Here is a 24163-nt window from a genome sequence, read left to right as displayed (position 1 = left end):
TGATAGTGTGTGACTTCCAAGGGTAAGTTACAGAAGACACTGTGCAGTTTCTATCTCGCTCTCTTTTGGATCACTCGGCTCTAGGGAAAGCCAGCTGCCAAAGCACTGAGGACACTCAGGTAGCCCAGGTGGGTAGTGACAGGAAGAGATAGCGTCGCCCTCAAGATCAAAGGGCAAACATTCTTACTGTCTAGTATAGGGGAGATAATTGCCTCCCTCTGTAGGAAAAGACAGTCGTGCTTACTGTTATAAAAAAAAATCTGGGTTCCCTAAGCTCAGGATTCCTCTTCTGTAACCCAACCCATTGGTCGACGAGGGGGTCATCTGCCCCTCTGTCTCACTCTGTGGGAACCAGCAGGAAAATGGCAACGCTCTAGCTACTGCTATTGCTGTGAGTGATAAAACTGTCCTTTATCTCTGGGTGAGGAGTCTCGTGTCTTCTACTGCATTTGGCAGCTAACTTATTTACTTGCAAGTGGGGTAGAATCTCCAGTTCTTTACAGTTTTGGTAACAAGGATAAGATTCTGCCAGAGACAGGACTTTCTGAAAGAGGAAGCGTGAGAGCCTTGCACAGACCTGAGGGAAGGCCACGGGAACCTTGTAGTGAGTATGCTGGTCAAATCATACAGTCAATGATGGAGGCAAATGGCCCTTCCACTACTGCCTGTTAGCAAGGATTAATCGTGGAGGTGGCTGCGGGCTAAACACCAGGAAACAGGTTCAAGACAGCTGCCTGACAGGTGGCCTCTCTCTTCCTAACTCTCGTCTAGACTGGGGCACTACCTCCTCCACTCTGTTAAATCAGCTTCAGGTCTACACCACTGGAACAGCAAGTACTGAAAGCTACTGTGGTGCTGTTCCTGTTCAGGCAAAAGGTTCTGCTCTCTTTCAGATAATGAGAGACACACACATCTATAATGACCACGAAAGAAGAGAAATTCATGGGCGTAAATCAGGCCAATCATTAGAACAATGTCTGGTTTACTTGGGAGTTCAGGGGGCAGGGTGTGTAACGCTCTTAAGTTGGGGTCCCCAGCCCCCGGCTACAGACCAGCACTGCACAGCAGGGGGTGAGCAGCGGGCGAGTGAGCGAAGCTTTATTGCCGCTCACCTCCCTGGTGTTACCGCCCGAACCGCCGCTGGCATCACTGCCTGAACCTCCTCCCCATCCCCCTGCCCTGTTTGTGGAAAAACTGCCTTCCATGAAACTTGCCCCTGGGGCCAGAAAGGTTGGGGACCGCTGCTCTTAAGGACAAATGGAATAGCTGGGCTCTTTCCTATATCTTGTCGACCTCAGGTCTATTTGGAAATGACAGTAAAAGGTCTTAGAGGTTTTGGAAGTGGGTCACGGCTACTTTGGGCTTCCCTGGTGGCTCAGATGGTAAAGAATCTGCCTGCAAGGCAGGAGACCCTGGTTTGATCCCTGGGTTAGGAAGATACCTTAGAGAAGAGAATGGCAACCCACTCCAGTATTCTTGGCTGGAAAATTTCCAAAGACAGAAGCCTGGTGGGCTACAGTCCATGGGGTCTCAAAGAGACGAACACGACTGAGTGAGCAACAACACAACACAACCCACGGGTACTTTTATCCTTTCAGGGAGATCTACGCAAGACAGATAAACTCTTGTAAGAAACCAAGAATGAGGCCTTGATTAGTATTCAGGTTCTTATTACTTCAGACTGGATTTAGAATGCTGATGTAAGTGACCAACTAGAGAATGAGAAATTAACCCCAAGAAATCTAGGTAAATTTCTGGGATCAGCCTACCACCCTGGACAAGTCCTCAGCCCTTATGTAGAAACTGAGTAAGAATTAAGAGATGTTAGTGATGGGAGAGCAATCGTTCTGGACTAAGGTGAACTCCACAAAGAAAGTCAGCACTGTGTAAGCTTGAGCCAGCCAATGGACACCCCGTGACCTCAGCTAGAAAGCACTGTGGCAACAGTGCTGTGGCTAAGACTCCATGCTCCCAATGCAAGCAGCCCAGGTTCGATCCCGGGTCAGGGAACTAGATCCCACATGCTGCAATGAAGATCAAAGAGCCCACATGCCACAACTAAGACCTGGCACAGCCAAATAAAAAAAAGATGAAATAGATGGTGTCAGTGACAAGGACCTCACCACTTGATATAGATCACGGGTCACCCAAAACTCTACAGTTGCATTTGGCTTGTCCAAATCAAAACTTAAAAGCACCCTACTCAAATCAGGGGCTTCCCTGGTGGTTCTGCTGGTAAAGAATCCTCCTGCAATACAGGAGACCTGTGATTGATCCCTGGGTTGGGAAGATCCCCTGGAGAAGGGAAAGGCTACCCACTCCAGTATTCTGGCCTGGAGAATTCCATGGACAGTATAGTCCATGGGGTCACAATGAGTTGGGCACGACTGAGTGACCTGCACTCAAATCTGTGAGTATGGGATATAGTATGTGTCTCGTTTCAGCATTCCATCTGGTACTTTAAATGGACTAAACTGCTTCTCAGTGTACTTTGAAGGGACTCAAACCCACAAGGCTGCATTTGCACCCAACTTGCAAGCTGCTGGCACGCGGTCTGCTTTTGAAGTCCCACATCTTCATGACTGTTTTGAGCTATAAGTCTATGACTAATGATTCTGTCAAGTGGAGACCAAGACAAAAGAGAACAGCCTCAACCTGGAGGCATCTCTTGGGTTTTGGACTTGTTGGCTCCTGACAGCTATCGGGTAAGCACATCCTTTTTGAAAAGCATCCTTTAGCTTGCTATTGAACTACTTTGAAAAAGAATGCCTGGTTTAAGGAAGCTTTGTGACTCTCCAGTCTGATACCGCATTTTGGAGTGAGTCAACATGGATTCAGGGACTCATAAGTTGAGAACGGCCTAACAAGCATTGCTGATTAAATGGAAATGGTATGTTCAAGAACCCAGCTGGCCTCACCCCTTTGGCACCTGCTTTCGACATGAAAAAGTGGCAGCTATCCTCTCTATTCCACCTGAAGCAAAGCTGCTGGCGCAGTGGGGCCTTTGATGCACAAAGGTTCGCTACATTGCCCGGGCTTTTTTCACTGATGGCTCAGCCAGTCATAAACCTGAGAGTATCCAACCTCAGGACCAGCTATGAAAAAACAATAGGACCTTACTGTGCTCAGAAAGTAGAACTGCGAACTGCCTCCTCACCACAGACCCTCTTCCAAGTTATTGTTTTGCCATTCCCATGTGATCAGCCACATCATTATGGCTCTTGAAGGTAATCTTTGTCATATTTCCAGCTTTCTAGACCGTTTGCAGTCTGTCAACAGTATGCCTTTTATTGCAAAAGCCACTCAACAGTGGGCCAAGAGTTAAAGTATCTGATGGAACTCAAAAATTGATTAAAAAAGATTTGTGACTCTCTCTCACCTCCTCCTGGTCTTTACACCTTAGTAAGGCAGTTGGTCACTAACTGTCACTTTCCCCAGAAAGGAATCCTATCTGAGCCTCTTCCTGGGTAATGGGTAATGATTAGGATGAAAGGAGAGGCCGGGTATTGAGATTTATTTAGAAAATTTGGGATTCCCACTCCGATTCTGGCATGATGCTTCCTTCCCTTTTGACAATCTCAGACCAGTCTGGCTGGTATGCCTTATGGGTGGCAGTCCAGCCAAAAGGGGGCATAAGGGTTTCAACCTCAGTTCTGGTCCAGATACCGAGCTTCTCCTGTTAGAGTCACTCGGTCTTAGGTCATGATCACTTCACTGAGTAAGTAGAAGTGTCAGTTGCTTAGTCGTGTCCGATTGTTTATGACCCTGTGGACTATAGCCTGCCAGGCCCTTCTGTCCATGGGATTCTCCAGGCAATAATACTGGAGTGGATTGCCATTCCCTTCTCCAGAGGATCTTCCCGACCCAGGGATCAAACCCTGGTCTCCTGCATTGCAGGGAGATTCTTTACCATTTGAGCTACAGGGAAATCTATACTTGTCGCCAATTCAATGCAAAGTGGGGGATCTAATGGAACTTTGTAAGTTGTATAAAATTACTTTTTCCTCTTGTACCTGACCCTTCCAGGAAAAAGGTCTTGGTACACAGTCAGGGATTTAAAAATGGGAAAGCTAAAGCTACTAGAATGAGATACCCCAATTTTATGGCACTGGAAGAACAACCATCTCAAAATATGGAAAGGAAACAGCTTGGATCCTGAGAGATGTGGGGAAAGGGAGGAGTGTTCGTAATTCTATCTTTTAGAATAGGCCCTGAACACTCTCGTGAAAGAAATGCCCTGGTATTACCCTCTCAAATGGTTGCAAGTGCCTTAAATTTAGCTGGCTGTACCACAATTTGATCATTATTCCCTTAAATATTTCTGATGATGCTATTAAAAACAGCAGATAGCCCAGATCCTATGCCTCCCAAGCTAAAATATCCATCAACACCTCTGAGTGTCACCTCCATCCTCATCCCCATGGCCATCACTCATTCTGTGGGGAAGGAAAATGTGACCCCGCTGGTGGCACAGACCCGCAGGACAGGCTGGGCTGACTACGTTTAGGTAGTTGTTCAACAGAACAAAGACTAGAGCCCATTGTGAAAACTGCACTAGCCCAGGGACTTCCCTGGTGGCCCAGTGGCTAAGACTGTGCTCCCAATGCAGGGGGCCCATGTTCGATCCCTAATCAGGGAACCAGATCCCACATGCCCCAACTAAGAGTTTGCAAGCCACAACAAAGAAAAGATCCCGCATGCCCCAACTAAGACCTAGCACAGCCAAATTAATAAATATAAAACTGAACTGGCCCAGACAGGAGGCAGCGTAGGAAGCAGCGTCAACTTGTTCTTCCCTGTACTCAAAGAAGTCTCATATGTATCCAATAATATATTCCCACTGCCCTAACAATTGTAAATAAATTCTCTTTACAAGGTCATCATTTGCATGCACCTCAGGACTACTCTCTTTGTGTGGAAGCAAGCCATTATGCAAGGAGATCAAGCCAGTCCATCCCAAAGGAAATCAACCCTGAATATTCATTGGAAGGACCGATGCTGAAGCTGAAGCTCTAATACTTTGGCCACCTGATGTGAAGAGCTGACTCACTGGAAAAGACCCTGATGCTGGGAAAGACTGAAGGCAGGAGGAGAAGGCGATGACAGGATGAGACGGTTGGATGGCATCACCGACTCAATGGACATGAGTTTGAGCAAACTCAGGGAGAAAGTGATGGACAGGGAAGCCTGGTGTGCTGCAGTTCATGGGGCTGCAAAGAGTTGGACACAACTTAGCAACTGAACAACAACAACTCCTGAAACCTGCACCCTGGGAGGAGTCCTAAGAGACACTGAACTGTTAAGGGAAACACCACTGGTAGGTTATGTAGCCCTCAGGATATTGAGAAAATCTCTCCAAAATGAAGTAACTGACTGGTAGTTCATGTCCTCCATGAGGAAGTTATCCCTGTAATTGGAACCATCTAACTGAAAAAGGTGGTATGAAATTTGTTTCTGATTATTCAAACTGACCAGGTAAACTACCTGTCATGGTGGTGGAAGACTTTCAGCTCAGCCTCAGCTCTCTGGCCAGGTGGCCAGCCTGGTGACCCAACTGCCATAGAAGCCAAGGTGGAAGTTCTGCCATTGCTAAAGCATCCTCTATACCACAGGCTTGATACAAAAACTGCTGATATTCTGGCTACTGCTGTTGCTACGAGTAGTAAACTGTAGTAATAAACTGTCTTACGTCTTCTATCACCATTCATGAGACTATGGCAGGCTGACCTGTTAGTCTACACAGAGTGAAACTGCAGACGCTTCACAGCTGACAGCATGTACCTTCTCATTTTCTTAATGGCACTTCTTGAATGGCAGAAGTCTTTAATTTTCATGAAGTCCAATTTATCCATTTTTTCTTTTAGGGCTAGTGACTTGAGTGTTCTGTCTCTAAAAGCTTTGCCAGTCTTAACGTTAAGGTAGGGGTCAAGGTTCATTTACTATTTCACAGTTGTTCCAGTACCATTTGTTGAAAAGACTATATTCTTTCCCATTTTTAATTGTCTTGATACCATTGTCAAAAATCAATTGTATGTGTATGTCTATTTCAGGACTCTTAATATTACATTGAGCTACTGTATGACATATAATTTCCATTATACAGAAAAAGGAAATTATAGTGTTGTGCTATTATTTTTTTAAAGATGTAGCATATCATAGCATTTTGGGTTTTTTCTGGTATTAAAACTATTTTAATTTACAAATAAATATTCCATCTAGTTAAATCTTTATCCCTGCTTGTGGAGTAAGGCTGTATAGTGGGCAAAAGGACCTAAATCAGGACCTGTGACCTTTGTGGTCTCTTTTTAGCTACACTTTTCTAATACTCTACAAAAGCATATCCTGTCTTATATCCCGTCTTACTCTTCCCAAAACAACGACACTATCATCACCTATAAGGTTAAGAAACTGAAAAAAAGAGACGTAATAATTTTCTCAAGGCTACCCAGAAAGTCAGTTCAAGAAGCCAAAGATTCAAAGTTCTTAAAGAAAAACAAAAAAAGTATTTTGGATAAAATTATAAATGACTAAGACCTAACATTTAGTATATTATTTACTAGATTATATAAAAGATATATGTGTGTATATGTGTGTGTGGCTCAGTGGTAAAGAATCCACCTGACAAAGCAGGAGACTTGGGTTCAATCCTGGGTCGGGAAGATCCCCTGGAGTAGGAAATGGCAACCCATTCCAGTATTCTTACCTGGGAAATCCCATGGACAGAGAAGCCTAGCAGGCTACAGTCCAGTTAGTTCAGTCGCTCAGTCGTGTCCGATTCTTTGTGACCCCATGGACTGCAGCACACCAGGCCTCCTTGTCTATTACCAACTCCTGGAGTTCACTCAAACTCATGTCCATTGAGTCGGTGATGCCATCCAACCATCTCATCCTCTGTTGTCCCCTTTTCTTCCTGCCTTCAATCTTTCCCAGCATCAGGGTCTTTTCCAATGAGTCAGCTCTTCGCATCAGGTGGCTAAAGTATTGGAGTTTCAGCTTCAACATCAGTCCTTCCAATGGTTGGATCTCCTTGCTGTCCAAGGGACTCAAGAGTCTTCTCCAACACCACAGTTCAAAAGCATCAATTCTTCAGCACTCAGCTTTCTTCACAGTCCAACTCTCACATCCACACATGACCACTGGAAAAACCATAGCCTTGACTAGATGGGCCTTTGTTGGCAAAGTAATGTCTCTGCTTTTTAATATGCTGTCTAGGTTGGTCATAACTTTTCTTCCAAGGAATAAGCGTCTTTTAATTTCATGGCTGCAGTCACCATCTGCAGTGATTTTGGAGCCCCAAAAAATAAAGTCTGACACTGTTTCCCCATCTATTTCCCATGAAGTGATGGGACTGGATGCCATGATCTTAGTTTTCTGAATGTTGAGCTTTAAGCCAACTTTTTCATTCTCCTCTTTCACTTTCATCAAGAGCCTCTTTAGTTCTTCTTCACTTTCTGCCATAAGGGTGGTGTCATCTGCATATCTGAGGTTGTTGATATTTCTCCTGGCAATCTTGATTCCAGCTTGTGCTTCATCCAGTCTAGCATTTCTCATGATGTACTCTGCATATTAGTTAAATAAGCAGGGTGACAATACACAGCCTTGACGTACTCCTTTTCCTATTTGGAACCAGTCTATTGTTCCATGTCCAGTTCTAACTGTTGCTTCCTGACCTGCATACAGATTTCTCAAGAGGCAGGTCAGGTGGTCTGGTATTCCCCATCCCTTTCAGAATTTTCCACAGTTTATTGTGATCCACACAGTCAAAGGCTTTGGCATAGTCAAGAAAGCAGAAATAGACGTTTTTCTGGGACTCTCTTGCTTTTTCGATGATCCAGTGGATGTTGGCAATTTGATCTCTGGTTCCTCTGCCTTTTCTAAAACCAGCTTGAACATCTGGAAGTTCACAGTTCACATATTACTGAAATCTGGCTTGGAGAATTTTGAGCATTACTTTGCTAGTGTGTGAGATAAGTGCAACTGTGCGGTATTTTGAGCATTCTTTGACATTGTCTTTCTTAGGGATTACAATGAAAACTGACCTTTTCCAATTCTGTGGCCACTGCTCAGTTTTCCAAATTTGTTGGCATATTGAGTGCAGCACTTTCACAGCATCATCTTTCAGGATTTGAAATAGCTCCACTGAATTCCTTCACCTCCACTAGCTTTGTTCGTAGTAACGTTTGTAAGGTCCACTTGACTTCACATTCCAGGATGTCTGGCTCTAGGTCAGTGATCACAACATCCTGATTATCTGGGTTGTGAAGACCTTTTTTTGTATAGTTCTGTGTATCTTGCCACCCCTTCTTAATAGCTTCTGCTTCTGTTAGGTCCATACCATTTCTGTCCTTTATTGAGCCCATCTTTGCATGAATCGTTCCTATAGTATCTGGCTACAATCCACAGGGTCACAAAAGAGTGGGACACAACTTAGCAACTAAATAACATGTGCATGTATATACTATTTTTAAAAAGACTCTGAAAATGCACATTGGTAAACTTTTGTTGAAAAATCTGTACAGTCATTATAATTTATTTTCTTTTTTAATGCTGAAAAGTAGGAAAATCTTTATAAAGAATTACACTACTATTTACTACCTGAAGCTTTATTGTCTTGAGAAAAATGAAGAATAGTAAAGTGTAGAAAGTCAAAGTTAGATATATCACTATTACACTACTTAGGATAAAGTTTTATCATATTTAAGACTCCAGTCCAGTCCAGTCACTCAGTTGTGTCTGACTCTTCGTGACCCCATAAACTGCAGCACGCCAGGCCTCCCTGTCCAACACCAACCCTGGGAGTCTACCCAAACCCATGTTCATCGAGTCAGCGATGCCATCCAACCATCTCATCCTCTGTCGTCCCCTTCTCCTCCTGCCCTCGATCTTTCCCAGCATCAGGGTCTTTTCCAGTGAATCAGCTCTTTGAATCAGATGGCCAAAGTACTGGAGTTTCAGCTTCAGCATCAGTCCTTCCAATGAACACCCAGGACTGATCTCCTTTAGGATGGACTGGTTGGATCTCCTTGCAGTCCAAGGGACTCTCAAGAGTCTTCTCCAACACCACAGTTCAAAAGCATCAGTTCTTCAGCACTCAGCTTTCTTTATAGTCCAACTTTCACATCCATACATATTTAAGACTAACATGATGTTAAAAGAAAAATTTTAGAACATGTCACCGACTTTAAGACCTCATGAAAAGGCAGTACAAATTAGTTTTTTGTTGGTTTGTTTGTTTGTTTTCGAGCACATGTATTAGTCTACCTGCTTGTCAGCCATGCTTTGAAATTCAAGTTTAAAAACTGTATTGATTAACCAATGACATAATGCAAAATTACATCCTCTTGTTAGAATGATCCATTTATAATTATTTAATGCCCTTCTCCATCTGTTATGATAGTCTCTGTTTAAAGTCTACTTTGTCTGATATAAGTGTAGGTACCCCAGCTTTCTTACCCACTAACACATTCAGTGAAGCTTCATGAAACAAAATCACCTAAAACAAGCTGTTGTGTTTTTATGCACTAATAACGAACTCTCAGGAAAAGAAATTAAGAAAATAATCCCATTTACAAAAAATAAAATACCTAGAAAAGAATTTAACCAAGGAGGTAAAAGATCTGTATATTGAAAGCTGTAAGACATTAATGAAAGAAACTGAAGAAGACACAAATAAATGGAAAGATGGACTGTATTCATGGACTGGAAAAATAAGTTAAAATGTAAATACTACCCAAAGCAATCTATAGATTCAATGTGGTTCTTACCAAAATTCCAATGGTATTTTTCACAGAAACAGAAAAACAATCCTAAAATTTGAATGGAACCACAAAGAACCCCAAATAACCAAAGCAATTCTGAGGAAGAAGTACAAAACTGGAGGCATCATGATCCCTGATTTTAAATTACATTCCACACCTACAGTAATCAAAACAGTATGATTTGAGACAATCTACTGAATGGGAGAAAGTATTTGCAAATGATATGACTGATAAGAGTTTAATATCCAACTATATAAACAGCTCATAACACTCAACAAAACAAACAACCTTATTAAAAAAATGAGGCAGAAGAACTGACTAGACATTTTCCCACAGAGGAAGTGCAGATGGCCAACAGGCGTATGAAAAGATGATCATATCACTAATCATCAGGGAAATGCAAATCAAAATCACAACGAGATATCATTTAACATCTGTCAAAACGGCTACCATCAAAAAAGAACACAAATTAATAATGTTGGTGAATTGTGGCGAAAAGGGAACCCTGTACACTGCTGGCAAGGATGTAAATTGCTGCAGTCTCTGTGGACAACAGTATGGGGGTTTTCAAAGAAACTAAAAATAGAATTATCATGTGACCCAGCAATTCCACTTCGGGGTATACCTCTGAAAAAAACAAAACCGCTCGTTCAAAAGATACATGCACCTCAGTGTTCACAGTAGCATAACATGTGATTGCCAAGATATGGAAACAGCCTAAGTGCCTATCAACAGATGAATGAGTAAAGAAAATGTGGTAAAAACACACACACCAGGAAATACTACTCAGCCGTAAAAAAGAATGAAATTCTGCCATTTGCAGCAACATGGACGGACTTGGAAGGATATTACGCTAAATGAACTAAGTCAGAGAAAGACAAATACTATATGACATCACTTATATGTGGTATCTAAAAAACACACAAACTAGTGAATAAAACAAAAAAGAAGCAGACTCACACAATAGGGAGGGGAGCATCAATAAAGGGGCAGAGTCGTGGGAGGCACAAACTATGGGGATAAGAGAGGTTTAAGGATGTATTGTACAACACAGGGAATATAGCTGGTATTTGGTGGTAACTGTAAATGGAAAATAACCTTTAAAAATTGCATTAAAAAATGGAGCCCCTCCTCCAAACAATATGATCTTGGCATAAAATCAGATCTATAGATCAACAGAAAAGAACAGAGATCCCAGAAATAAACCTATTCATATATGGTCAAATAATTAATGACAAAGGAGCCAAGAACATACCAAAAAAAAAAAAAAAACCAGTCTCTTCAATAAATGGTGCTGAGAAAACTGTACAAAGTGAAGTCGGTCAATTGTGTCCGACTCTTTGCGACGCCATGGACTGTAGCCTACCAGGCTCTTCTGTCCATGGGATTTCCCAGGCAATAGAGCTGGAGTGGATTGCCATTTCCTTCTCCAGGGGAGGAATTTGGATTTCATCCTAAAGGAAATGAGAGACATTGGTGGATTTTTAATAGTGGATCAATTTGTGATGTCAAGGAGCTTACTGCATCTGTTGTCTTCTAGGAGTTGTACAGTTTCAAGTCTTAACATTCACATCTTCTGCAAGAGAAATGAAACTGGACCCCTGCCTTACACCACATATAAAACTTAAAACAGATTAGAAGACGTGAATGTAAGACTTGAAACTGTACAATTCCTAGAAGACAACAGATGCAGTAAGCTCCTTGACATCACAAATTGATCCACTATTAAAAATCCACCAATGTCTCTCATTTCCTTTAGGATGAAATCCAGATTCCTATGTAAGGCATCTACAAGACTGGGTATCTGGCCCCTGCCTTAACCTCTCCACTTTTACTTCATCTTAATCTCTGCCTCTACCTTAATGCTCCAGATATCTGAATATACTAGCTGCACATCAAGAGTGTATCATATCTCTATGCCTTTTAAAATATTTTCCCTGTGCCTATTGTTCATTACCTACCTATTAAATTACTCCTATATTAAAATAAGTTTCCTTGGGACTTGGAGGTCCAGTCTTGTGGGAGCACACAAGACTCTGCTCCCAATGTAGGAGGTTTGGGTTTGATCGCTGGTCAGGGAACTAGATCTCACATGCTGCACTAGAGATCCTAGAGATCCCACACGCCACAACTAAAAGATCCTGCATGCAGCAATGATGATCCCATGTGCTATAACTAAGATCTGGAACAGCCCGAAAAAAGACTAAGTTTCCTCTGTGAAGCCTTTCTAACACCCAAGATACTGAAGTACTTCTTCTGCTATGCTCCCTCCATAACTGTATACACTTTTTGCAGAAATTATGACAATCTCTTTAATAACTATTTATTTGTATGAAATATAGTCTCTTAAAGTTCAGGGACTAGGCTTTTCAGGTATATATTCTCTGTGCCAAGAGCACATTATAAAGTCAGTGAATAATTACTGAATGAGGATTCTGGAAAAAGTAGAAGAACCCAAAGGAAAAATAGATGGGAAGCATACCAGGCCCCTTTGGAGGCAGGGAATAAATTCTAGATGTATTATGAAATGTGGATAACTTCTCATGAGTGGACAGTGCCCATAGTTACATATTTCTCCAGGATTAGTGATGCTCAAAAGGTAGATCTCTTGCTTAGTAAAGTTAAAATTCTGCCAAAGACATGGGATATTTTAATTTATAGATTCATAGCTATTAACATTAAATGTGACCTCAAGGACCAACTATTCTGTCTACAGGCAGAAAATTTTCTGTATTATCCTATTTGAGAAAATAAAACTGAAACCATAAGAAACTGGAGAGGTTTTTAAAAAACCAGGACATATGATAAAAGGATATATTGGTAAGTAGTATGTAGTATGGGGAAAATTGGAAATCTGTAATATTCTTTCCATTTTGTTCAACTATAAGGCATCCAGTATTTGTGAAAGGTCGTATTATTCAACAGAATGCCACCTGGTTCTAGTTTAGTAACTGGACAAATATGTACACTGGACTCTAACTAGCTTTCTTAAAGGGTAACACTTGTAGTAGTTTTATTCCCTTACAAGAGCTGCATTCCAATGGTTTATCTGCATGCTGTAATATTTAATAAGATTCTAGAGTTATAGGATATCACAGAGAAAACCTAGCTCAACACACTCTTTTCAAGATAGAAGAGACTGAAGCCTACGAAAGCTGACGTAGCCTCTTCAGGCTCACTGAGCAATCAGTTTTGGAGTGAGGATAAGACCTCAGGTTTCCCAATTTTAGCCCAATAATCCATTTTCAGTTTTTTTAATTATAAAAGTGTTATCACTCACAGTGGGCATATATATTGTATAATGAAATGTCATAAAAACTTCAATATATTAAGCCAAACTGTTGAAAGTGAGATATCTCTTAAATGTTTCTACAAAATTAAAGCAGGATCACAATTTTAAACAGCATCAGTCATGACAATACTTGCAAATTCTATAGATCAGTATAAGTACTGTAATTTCCTTTCCAGTTTTGTTATGTCATCTGATAGCCAAGTCCTAGTGTGAAAGGAAAATAAGAATAGAGTCAGTATGGCTCAGATAGCTCACTTAACTGGAACTGGGAGGCCATTAAGAAAGAATGACTTACACAAGCCTAGCCTGGGCTGGATGGAAACTGACCTTTGGACCTGATGAAATCATCCCAAACACCTGCCAGAAACTCAACTTACTTATAGGACTCCTACCCTTAAAAAACTTGTGACTGTCTGTCTACTTAACAGACCCCTAAAGCAACTTGTGATCCCTTACAGACAAATATTGTCTCACGTCAATTATAATTCTCACCAGGCAACTTTCAGCAACCTGTTCTTTGTGTTAGTAAGCCCCTGACTCTTTTTCTTCCTCAGAACACTCTTTCAGGGTTACCTGAATCTGTTTTTCCTGAATTGTGATCCTTAAGACCCACTTTTTCTTATTTGCAGCCTCCTGCATTATTTTTTGGGTTGACACTAGACACATTCTTGGTACTCAGAAAACAGTTGTTCAATTGACTGAAAAAATACCATATGTTAGTCTCAAGTATTAACCACCACCAAGAGAAGACCTATGTAATTTTTATCCCAGAAAAGGGATAAAAACAAGAATACAGCTAGGAAAATTACAATAATAGGGGAATAGTTTATAAAATCATAATAATTTTAAAAACAAATGTTAGTTAGGTCTTTACTAATCACATCAAATTCAAGGAGACTTGAACGAACATCTTAGAAAACCTCAAACAAATCTATTAGAAACATTTTAGGTAAAAATAAAAACATAGATGAAGTGTACACTGAAGATGTGCTTCTTTGTAAAGGCTTTAAATTGTCATGTTTTATCCAGATTTCCTTATGACAAATAGTACATTTGTAACATGGTTCCCAGGATAAGGAAGAGGATGCAAAACGTCTAAATCCACTTTGATTTAATTTTTCTATTTCAAATTCTAAAAGCTGATGCTGTTAAAGTGCTGCACTCAATATGGCAGTAAATCTGGAAAACCTAGCAATGGCCACAGAACTGGAAAAGGTCAGTTTTCATTCCAATCCCAAAGAAGGGCAATGCCAAAGAATGTTCAAACTACTGCACAACTGCGCTCATTTCACATGCTAGCAAGGTAATGCTCAAAATCCTTCAAGCTAGGCTTCAACAGTACATGAACCGAGAACTTCCAGATGTACAAGCTGGATTTAAAAAAGGCTGAGGAACCAAAGATCAACTGCCAACATCTACTGAATCATAGAAAAAGCAAGATAATTCCAGAAAAACATCTGCTTCATTGACTACGATAATGCCTTTCACTGTGTGGATCTCAATAAACTGTGGAAAATTCTTAAAGAGACTGCCTCCTGAGAAATCTGTATGCTGGTCAAGAAGCCACAGTTAGAACCAGACATGGAACAATGGACTGGTTCAGAATTGGGGAAGGAGTACATCAAGGCTGTATACTGTCACTTTGCTTTTTTAATGCAGAGTACATCATGCATAATGCCAGCTGGATGAAGCACAGTTTATAATCAAGATTGCAGGGAGAAATATCAATAACCTCAGATATGCAGATGAAACCACACTTAAGGCAGAAAGCTAAGAGCAATTAAAGAGCCTCTTGATGAGGGTGAAAGAGGAGAGTGAAAAAGCTGGGTTAAACTCAACATTTAAAAAACTAAGATCATTGCATCAGGTCTCATCACTTTTGGCAAATAGATAGGAAAAAAGTGGAAACTGTCAGATTTGATTTTCTTGGGCGCCAAAATCACAGAGGGTGGTGACTGCAGCCACGACATCAAAAGACATTTGTTCCTTGGAAGAAAAGCTATGACAAACCTAGACAGGGTATTAAAAAGCAGAGACACCATTCTGCCGATAAAAGTCCATATGTACCTTTAACAGATCACAACCAAAGTCAAAGCTGTGGTTTTTCCAGCAGTCATGTATGGATGTGGGAATTGGACCAAAAAGAAGGCTGAGTTCTGAAGAACTGATGATTTCAAACTGTGGTGCTGGAGAAGACTCCTGAGAGTACCTTGGATAGAAAGGAGATCAAACCAGTCAATCCTAAAGATTCACTGGAAGGACTAATGCTGAAGCTGAAGCTCCAGTACTTTGGTCACCTGATGGGAAGAGCCAATTCACTGGATAAGACCCTGATGCTGGGAAAGATCGAGGGCAGAAGGGGGTGAAAGAGGGTAAGACGGTTGAATGGCATCACTGACTCAATGGACATGAGTCTGAACAAACTCTGGGAGATGGTGAAGAACAGGGAAGTCTGGCGTGCAGCTCATGGGGTTGCGGAGAATCAGACACGACTTGGTGACTGAACAACAACAAGTGTATGAAATTCACATTCCCATCAAAAGCAATGGAGGTTTCCCATTTTTCCTCCACATACTTGCCAACATTTAAATTTTAACTAAACAAATGTTTGTTTGTACCTTGTTAGTTTGTTTGTCAGTACCTAAAACAACACGCATTTATCTAGCATATGCATCTGTGAGACATTCAGAGATGGCTGATCTAAGCTGGGTTACCTCAGCTGGGTTGCCCATATTCCATGTTTCTAGTAGGTATTATAACACTCACTTACTGGACCAGAAACTTTTAAAGCAAACCTCAGGTATTAAAAAACAACTTTCTAAAACTTAGTCCCTAACATTTTTTATGAAACTTTTGTACCTATGTGCATATACAACACTGTTCTCTAATTTTCATAATACATATTTAGTTTTGAAATTAAGATTTGTTCAGTTCAGTTGCTGAGTTGTGTCCAATTGTCCGACTCTTTGTGACCCCATGAATTGCAGCACGCCAGGCCTCCTTGTCTATCACCAACTCCCGGAGTTCACTCAGACTCACGTCCATCGAGTCAGTGATGCCATCCAGCCATCTCATCCTCTGTCGTCCCCTTCTCCTCCTGCCCCCAATCCCTCCCAGCATCAGAGTCTTTTCCGATGAGTCAACTCGTTGCATGAGGTGGCCAAAGTACTGGAGTTTCAGCTTTAGCATCATTCCTTCCAAAGAAATCCCAGGGCTGATCTCCTTCAGAATGGACTGGTTGGATCTCCTTGCAGTCCAAGGGACTCTCAAGAGTCTTCTCCAACATCACAGTTCAAAAGCATCAATTCTTCGGCGCTCAGCCTTCTTCACAATCCAACTCTCACATCCATACATGACCACAGGAAAAACCATAGCCTTGACTAGATGGACCTTTGTTGGCAAAGTAACGTCTCTGCTTTTGAATATGCTATCTAGGTTGGTCATAACTTTCCTTCCAAGGAGTAAGCGTCTTTTAATTTCATGGCTGCAGTCACCATCTGCAGTGATTTTGGAGCCCAAAAAATAAAGTCAGCCACTGTTTCCACTGTTTCCCCATCTATTTCCCATGAAGTGATGGGACTGGATGCCATGATCTTCGTTTTCTAAATGTTGAGTTTTAAGCCAACTTTTTCATTCTCCATTTTCACTTTCATCAAGAGGCTTTGTAGTTCCTCTTCACTTTCTGCCATAAGGGTGGTGTTATCTGCATATCTGAGGTTATTGATATTTCTCCCGGCAATCTTGATTCCAGCTTGTGCTTCTTCCAGCCCAGTGTTTCTCCTGACGTACTCTGCATTTAAGTTAAATAAGCTAGGTGACAATATACAGCGTTGACAAACTCCTTTTCCTATTTGGAACCAGTCTATTGTTCCATGTCCAGTTCTAACTGTTGCTTCCTGACCTGCATACAGATTTCTCAAGAGGCAGATCAGGTGGTCTGGTATTCCCATCTCTTTCAAAATTTTCCACAGTTTATTGTGATCTACACAGTCAAAGGCTTTGGCATAGTCAATTAAGCAGAAATAGATGTTTTTCTGGAACTCTCTTGCTTTTTCCATGACCCAACGGATGTTGGCAATTTGATCTCTGGTTCCTCTGCCTTTTCTAAAACCAGCCTGAATATCAGGAAGTTCATGGTTCACGTATTACTGAAGCCTGGCTTGGAGAATTTTGAGCATTACTTTCCTAGCATGTGAGATGAGTGCAACTGTGTGGTAGTTTGAGCATTCTTTGGCATTGCCTTTCTTTGGGATTGGAATATAAAAGAAATTTGGGAGTTTTTCCTCTACAAATATTATAATATTAATATAAAAGATGATCTGGTCCTTGAAGGTGTGGTATTTGTGTATTTTGTCATGTAGATTTGGATTATGTAGACAGATGCATAAAGATTATTGGGTCAGAATTCTTATTTTTTCTACCCCTTTACTTACAATCTTTCAGTAACACTTTATTCTGTATTCAACTTTCTTCTTGCCAAGGTATATCCTTTGATTTGCCTTCAATGTAAGGGTTTATGAATGGGAAACTGATGTCTTAATTTTCCTGAAAATATCTTTATTTTATTCTCAACTAATACTTTGAAAAGGTATAAAATGCTAAGTTGACAATTATTTTCTCTAAGCAATTAGAAATAGAAATATTTTTCTACTTTTTCTGACATCTTTTGTTGCAGATGAGAAGGCAATCGTAACTGGTGTTTTTCTTAGTTTTTGCTCTGTAATTGGTTTTACGTTTTCTATTTGCTTTAATCTTGAACAGCTTCTCCATGGTTTGTGTAAGCGTGAATTTTTATTTATCCTGTTCAGGATACTGTGTACTTATCTTTCTTGTCAGTTCTGGAAAATCTCAACCATTACTCTATTATTTTATATTGCATTCCCCATTCACTCCTCCTAAAACTGTCATTAGATAGAATGGTAAAGTACAACCTATATCTATCTTTCATGTCTCCTAACCATTCTTATATTTTCCTTCCTGATCTCTTGGTTTTGTATTCTGGGTGGTTTGACCAGATCATCTAGTTCACTAATTCTCATTTCAGCAGTTTAATCCAACCATTAAAAAGAAAATCAGTGTAAATTTTCTAAAAGAAAAGTATAAATTCATTTATACTTTTTTCCCTCTTATCCTGCATGTTCTTCATTAAGGTTTTTTTTTTTTTTCTTTTTTTTTTTTCATTAAGGTTTTATCCCTTCTTTTATCTTTTTATTTATTTTAAAATGATTAGTTTTATGGTATCTTTCAGATTAGGTTTCTTACCTTCTGTTCTCAGAATGACAGTTTTCTTTGTGGCATCTGTTGACTTTCCTCACAGTTCATAACTATATTGTGAGCACATCTTCACTGAAGTTTTTGATCCTTTTAAAAACAGTTCCTTAACAGGAGCTCCCAAAGCCCTACGTTTCGTGGTAGAGAACAGTTTTTGCATTGGCTTCTGTCGGGGCCCTAAGGTTTAATATCTCTGGACCATTGAATTTTTCTCATTCTTCTTTCACAAAATGGGAGCCTTTTGAGACTAGGCTTTATGCAGGAGGCTCAATTCCAGCTGCCTGCAGTCCCAAAGGCACAATTTTTGCTTCAAGTAGGTATTTAAAACCCCAGGCACCAAGCCTTAGATTCTGTGGTGTCATTTCCTGCTTATGACTATGGTTTTGAGCCGTTACTGGCATTAAAACAAAACTGAATTTCCCTTTTATTCTTTTAATCAAGGCTATGATTGGTCTGTTTGTTTTTTGATAATAACTTAATCTTGTAGTGGAGGGCAGGACTCATTCATATCAGCTCAGTCTTTTGTGGTGCTAGAAATCTCTGAACTCCTTTTCCTATTTGGAACCAGTCTGTTGTTCCATGTCCAGTTCTAACTGTTGCTTCCTGACCTGCATACAGATTTCTCAAGAGGCAGATCAGGTGGTCTGGTATTCCCATCTCTTGAAGAATTTTCCACAGTTTATTGTGATCCACACAGTCAAAGGCTTTGGCATAGTCAATAAAGCAGAAATAGATGTTTTTCTGGAACTCTCTTGCTTTTTCTATGATCCAGCGGATGTTGGCAATTTGACCTCTGGTTCCTCTGCCTTTTCTAAAACCAGCTTGAACATCAGGAAGTTCACGGTTCACATATTGCTGAAGCCTGGCTTTGGAGAATTTTGAACATTACTTTACTAGCGTGTGAGATGAGTGCAATTGTGCGGTAGTTTGAGCATTCTTTGGCATTTCCTTTCTTTGGGATTGGAATGAAAACTGACCTTTTCCAGTCTTGTGGCCACTGCTGAGTTTTCCAAATTTGCTGGCATATTGAGTGCAGCACTTTCACAGCATCATCTTTCAGGATTTGGAATAGCTCAACTGGAATTCTATCACCTCCACTAGTCTACATTTACTCTTAAGTCTAATAACCTAATGTTCACTTTATCCGTATCTATATAAATGTGTAGATACCACAGTCAATCTGTGATTTCTGAGTGCTATGAAGGGATCTAGAATTTACTATAAGATATAACAACTAAAAAGTGATTTCAAGTAAACAGCCAATTAAAGAAACAAAGAAAAATAAAAATATAAGAGAAAAAGAATATAAAGCTCAGTTGATAAAGAATCCACCTGAAATGCAAGAGACCCTGGTGTCTTGCAAGAAATGCAAGATTCCTGGGTCAGGAAGATCCTCTGGAGCAGGGATAGGCTATCCACTCCAGTATTCTTGGGCTTCCCTGGTGGCTCAGATGGTAAAGAATCCGCCTGCAATGTGGGAGACCTGAGTTCGATCCCTGGATTGGGAAGATCCCCTGAAGAAAGGAAAGGCTACCAATGCCAGTATTCTGGCCTGGAGAATTCCCCATGGCCATGGGGTCACAAAGAGTCGGACACAACTGAGAGATTCTCAGTCACGTTCTGTATTTCATAAATGCTGATGTTTTGCCACATTTGTTTTACCCTCTAAAACATCCCCCTCTCTCACTTATTATTTTATCTACCATAATCTTCCAGTTCTTACTCTGGGAATATGCCTTTGGAGGTATTGGTTTTTCTATATGTCCCCAACATGGTTTTCCTCTCCCTGCTTTCCTGGATTTAGGTCTCTAATGTACATCAAGGGCTCTAATAGTTTCCTCTGTAATTTTCATCTCTTAAATTCTACATTATCGTTGAATGTTTCCTTCCACCGGCATCATAAACTTGGCATGTCTTACACTGATTATGTATCTTTCTCCAAACTATCATTTCCTAAACTATCATGTTCTTTTTTTATCTCTGTTAATGGTATCCACCTCTTCCAACCATCCACTATCATTTTTAGTCTCCCAGCCCCACCTTTGCTGTGTAGCCAATCAGTGACAAATCGTGACAATTCAAGAAGATTCACAAGATCTCTCCTCTGGTCTCTGCTTTCCCTACTAGTTACCTTATTCAGGGCTTCATCATCTCTTACTTAGCCTACTGCAATAACTTTCTAATCAATCCTTCTCCTCTCTTTGACCTTTTACATTATTACAGTCAAACATTTCTATGATACAAACTTAAAAATATCTCTGTACTTCTTAGAAAATATGACTTAAATGTTTTAATCTTACATTCAGGAACTATGACTTGGCTGCAACCCACTTTTATAAATTATTTCCTTTACCGTCTCAAGCATCCTTTGTTCCGTTAACTGCATTACTCACTGTGCCTGGTAATGTGCTCTTAACAGTCTTGTCTCAGGAGTGCTTTATATTAAGCAAGTTTCTTTCTGGAATGTTTCTCCCCACGCCACTTCCAAATCCTTCAGAAGGCTTCTGTTTTTGTTCCTAGTGGAAGTAAGTTTCTGTCTTACATTTTCAGCTAGTGGTAGTGGCTAAGAGCACAGATTCCCAAGTTAGCAAATTACATTTGAATCATGGTTTTGTCACTTACTAGCTATTAATAACTAATTTTGAAAAAGCTATTTTACCTCTACCTCAGTTTTCTCCTTTGTAAAATGAGGAAAATAGTAGTATAGACTATATGGGGTTGCTCTGAGATTAAATGAGTTGTACATAAAGTGCCTAGAGCAGTATCAGACACATAGAGCCACTTAATGTTAGAGAATATTAAGGAAAAAATTGGATATGTCTTATTAAAATTTATCATTGTGTCACCCAGTGACACTGTTTCCCACAGAGCAGTCAGTAAGTTTTTAACTGAAAAAATTATAGTAAAACAGTAGTTAATTCAATGCATTATATACTCCAGTATAAGATTAAGTGGTATAGAAATAGTGCTGTAAGAATTCAGATAAGGGAAGTAATATGAATAAGAAAATACTTTAGGAAAGACTGACTCCCCAATGAAATTGTATTTTAAAAGATCTAATTGGAGAGAAGCAAACAGGATGAACTGATAGGATAACAGTCAAGAAATTATTAGCAGTCATGAGATAATGAGGTCCTGGACAAGGATGGTTAGCACTGAGGGATTTCAAAGGGAGGAGAAACAGAAAGAAAAAAACAAAGCCAGAAAAAATGGGTTTATAAAAACAGGAAGAAGTAAAAAAACAAAACAAAAACCAAAACCAAAACACAAACTCAGGTGTATTTCTATACACTAATAATCAACAATATGAAAAGGAAATTATGAAATAAATCCTTTTACAATAGCATCAAAAAGGATAAAAAACTTAGGAAGTAACCAATGAAGTGAAAGAAAATTTTTATACAATAAAAACTACAAAACACTGTAGAGAAAGAAATTAAAGGCATATAAATGGAAAAACACCCCATGTTCATGAACTAAAACACTTAATGTTGTTAGATATGAATTTTACCCAAAGAAATCTACAGATTCAATGCAATCTCCATCAAAATACCCTGCAATTGGGAAAATCCATCCTATAATTCACATGGGATCTCAAGTGAACCCAAAAGCCAAAACAACTGAAAAAGAAGAAAGCTGGAGGATTCACAGTGCCTGATTTCAAAACTTACTACAAAGTTACAGTAATCAAAAGAGAGTGATACTAGCATAAAGACAGACATATAGACCAATGGAACAGACCAGAGAGCCCCCAAATGAAACCTAACATACATGGTCAAATGGTTTTTGACAGGTTACCAGGACCATTTAATAGGAAAAGGAAGTCTTTTCAACAAATTGTGCTGTGATCATATATTATATATAACATGCAAAAAAAGAAACTGGACTCCTAACTCGAACAGTATACAAAAATATTAATGTAAATGGATCAACAATTTAAGAACTAAAAACAAAAAATGTATGGAGGAAAGCAAAAGAGCAAATTCATGACTTTGAATTTAACAGTGGATTCATAGCTACAGTACCCAAAGCCACAGATGAAAAACTAGATAAACTGGACTTCATCAAAACTTTAAAAGTTTCTTCATGAAAGGACATCTTTAAGAAAGTGAAAAGAAAACCTCAGAATGGGAGAAAATATTTGTGAATCATAAACATATCTGATAAGCAAATCACGTATCCAATATGCAAAACATATAATGAACTTAACAACGAAAAGACAACCCAACTCAGAAAAGGGGCATTTCTCTAAAGAAGATACACACAGCTAACAAGCACATGACAAGATGCTCAACAGTATTAGTTATTAGGTGGGTGCAAGTCAAACCCCCAATGAGATACCATCGCACACCATAGGATGGTTTAACAGAAAACAACAAGTGTTGGTGAGGATATGTGAAAACAAAAATCCTTGTACACTGCTGGTGAGAATGTAAAATAGTTCAACAGCTATGGAAAGCAGATTACGGGTTCCTCAAAAGCTAAACACAGAATTACAATATACTCCAGTGAGTTCACCTGGGCACGCACTCAAAGGATTTGAAAACAAGTACTCTAACAAACAGGCTTCCCTGATAGCTCAGTTGGTAAAGAATCTGCCTGCAGTGCAGGAGACCCTGGTTCAATTCCTTGGTTAGGAAGATCCTCTGGAGAAGGGATGGGCTACCCACTCCAGTATTCTTGGGCTTCCCTTGTGGCTCAGCTGTAAAGAATTCGTCTGCAATGCGGGAGACCTGGGTTTGACCCCTTGGATGGGAAGATCCCCTGGAGAAGGGAAAAGCTACCCACTCCAGTATTCTTGCCTGGAGCATTCCATGGAATGTATAGTTCATGGGGTCACAAAGAGTCAGATACGACTGAGTGACTTTCACTTTTCACTTTCACTCTAACAAACACATGTACACACATGTTCATTACAGCACTGCTAACAGCATCCAAAACACAGAATCAGTCCAAAAGTCCCTCAGTTGAAGAACAGATAAACTGTGGTATACACATAAGATGGATGTTATTCAGCCATAAAAAGGACAGGTACATGCTACAATGTGGATGGACATTAAAACCTGTGAAGTCAAAGAAGCCAGAAACAAAGTTCACATACTGTATGATTCCAACTGTAAGAAATATGCAAAACAGGTAAATCTATAGAGACAAAATGAAGATTACTGGTTGATAGGTGATGGGGTTAAGGGTAGGGAATGGGGGGATACATGTTTAATGGGTACATTTTCCTTTCAGATGATGAAGTGTTTTATGCTAGACAGAGGTGGTAATTGTACAACATTGTGAATGAATGCTACTGAATAGTTCACTTTTAAAAGGTTAATTTTATATTATGTGAATTTCTCAATTAAAAAACCCACATTGATACATCCACTAGAAGAGCTAAAATGAAAAAAATGACAAATACCAAGTGTGGGCAGGTCTGTGGAACAACAGGAACTCTCGTAAACTGCTGTGTTACCTTGGTTATAGTTACTCAGGAAACTGGCAATAATCTACTAGAGCTGAGTCATATGCACACCCTAGCACAATGCCTAGCAGGTGCTCAACAAATGTTTACCGATTAAACTAATGAAGTTCCCACTGTTTATCAGGCGCTGTACTAAGACCCTGGGACATAAAAGTGAAAAGAAATGGTTCTCTCCTAATTAACAGATATTTACATAATTAAAATACAATATACAGATAACTCTCTATATCTGTGGATTCTGCATCTCCAGATTAACCGACTCTGGATTGAAAATAATCAGAAAAAAAAAATTCTGGAAAGTTCCAAAAAGACAAAAGTTGCATATGCTACATGCTAGCAACTGTTTACACAGAACTTACATTGTATTAA

At 39.9% G+C, this 24163-nt stretch overlaps 1 protein-coding gene across 2 annotated transcripts in view; it reads right to left on the bottom strand.

Moving 5' to 3' along the window:
• The window catches only part of DNAJC1 (DnaJ heat shock protein family (Hsp40) member C1), a 183608-nt gene that overhangs the window by 44659 nt on the left and 114786 nt on the right, over positions 1-24163 (bottom strand). The window contains exon 9 of one of the 2 annotated variants that reach the window (XR_015139744.1): positions 20715-20837. The exons of the other annotated variant lie outside the window; for it this stretch is intronic. The gene's annotated coding sequence lies outside the window, so the exon portion shown is untranslated. The remainder of the gene's footprint in view (positions 1-20714; positions 20838-24163) is intronic. 2 annotated transcript variants of the gene reach the window in all.

Source organism: Bos grunniens, chromosome 13, assembly GCF_055505025.1.
Source record: "Bos grunniens cultivar Pamir isolate PY7600 chromosome 13, Bosgru_T2T1.0, whole genome shotgun sequence".
In the NCBI taxonomy this organism is placed as follows: Eukaryota; Metazoa; Chordata; class Mammalia; order Artiodactyla; family Bovidae; genus Bos; species Bos grunniens.
Note: the sequence above shows the minus strand (reverse complement) of the source record. Positions and strands in the feature narration are given on the sequence as shown.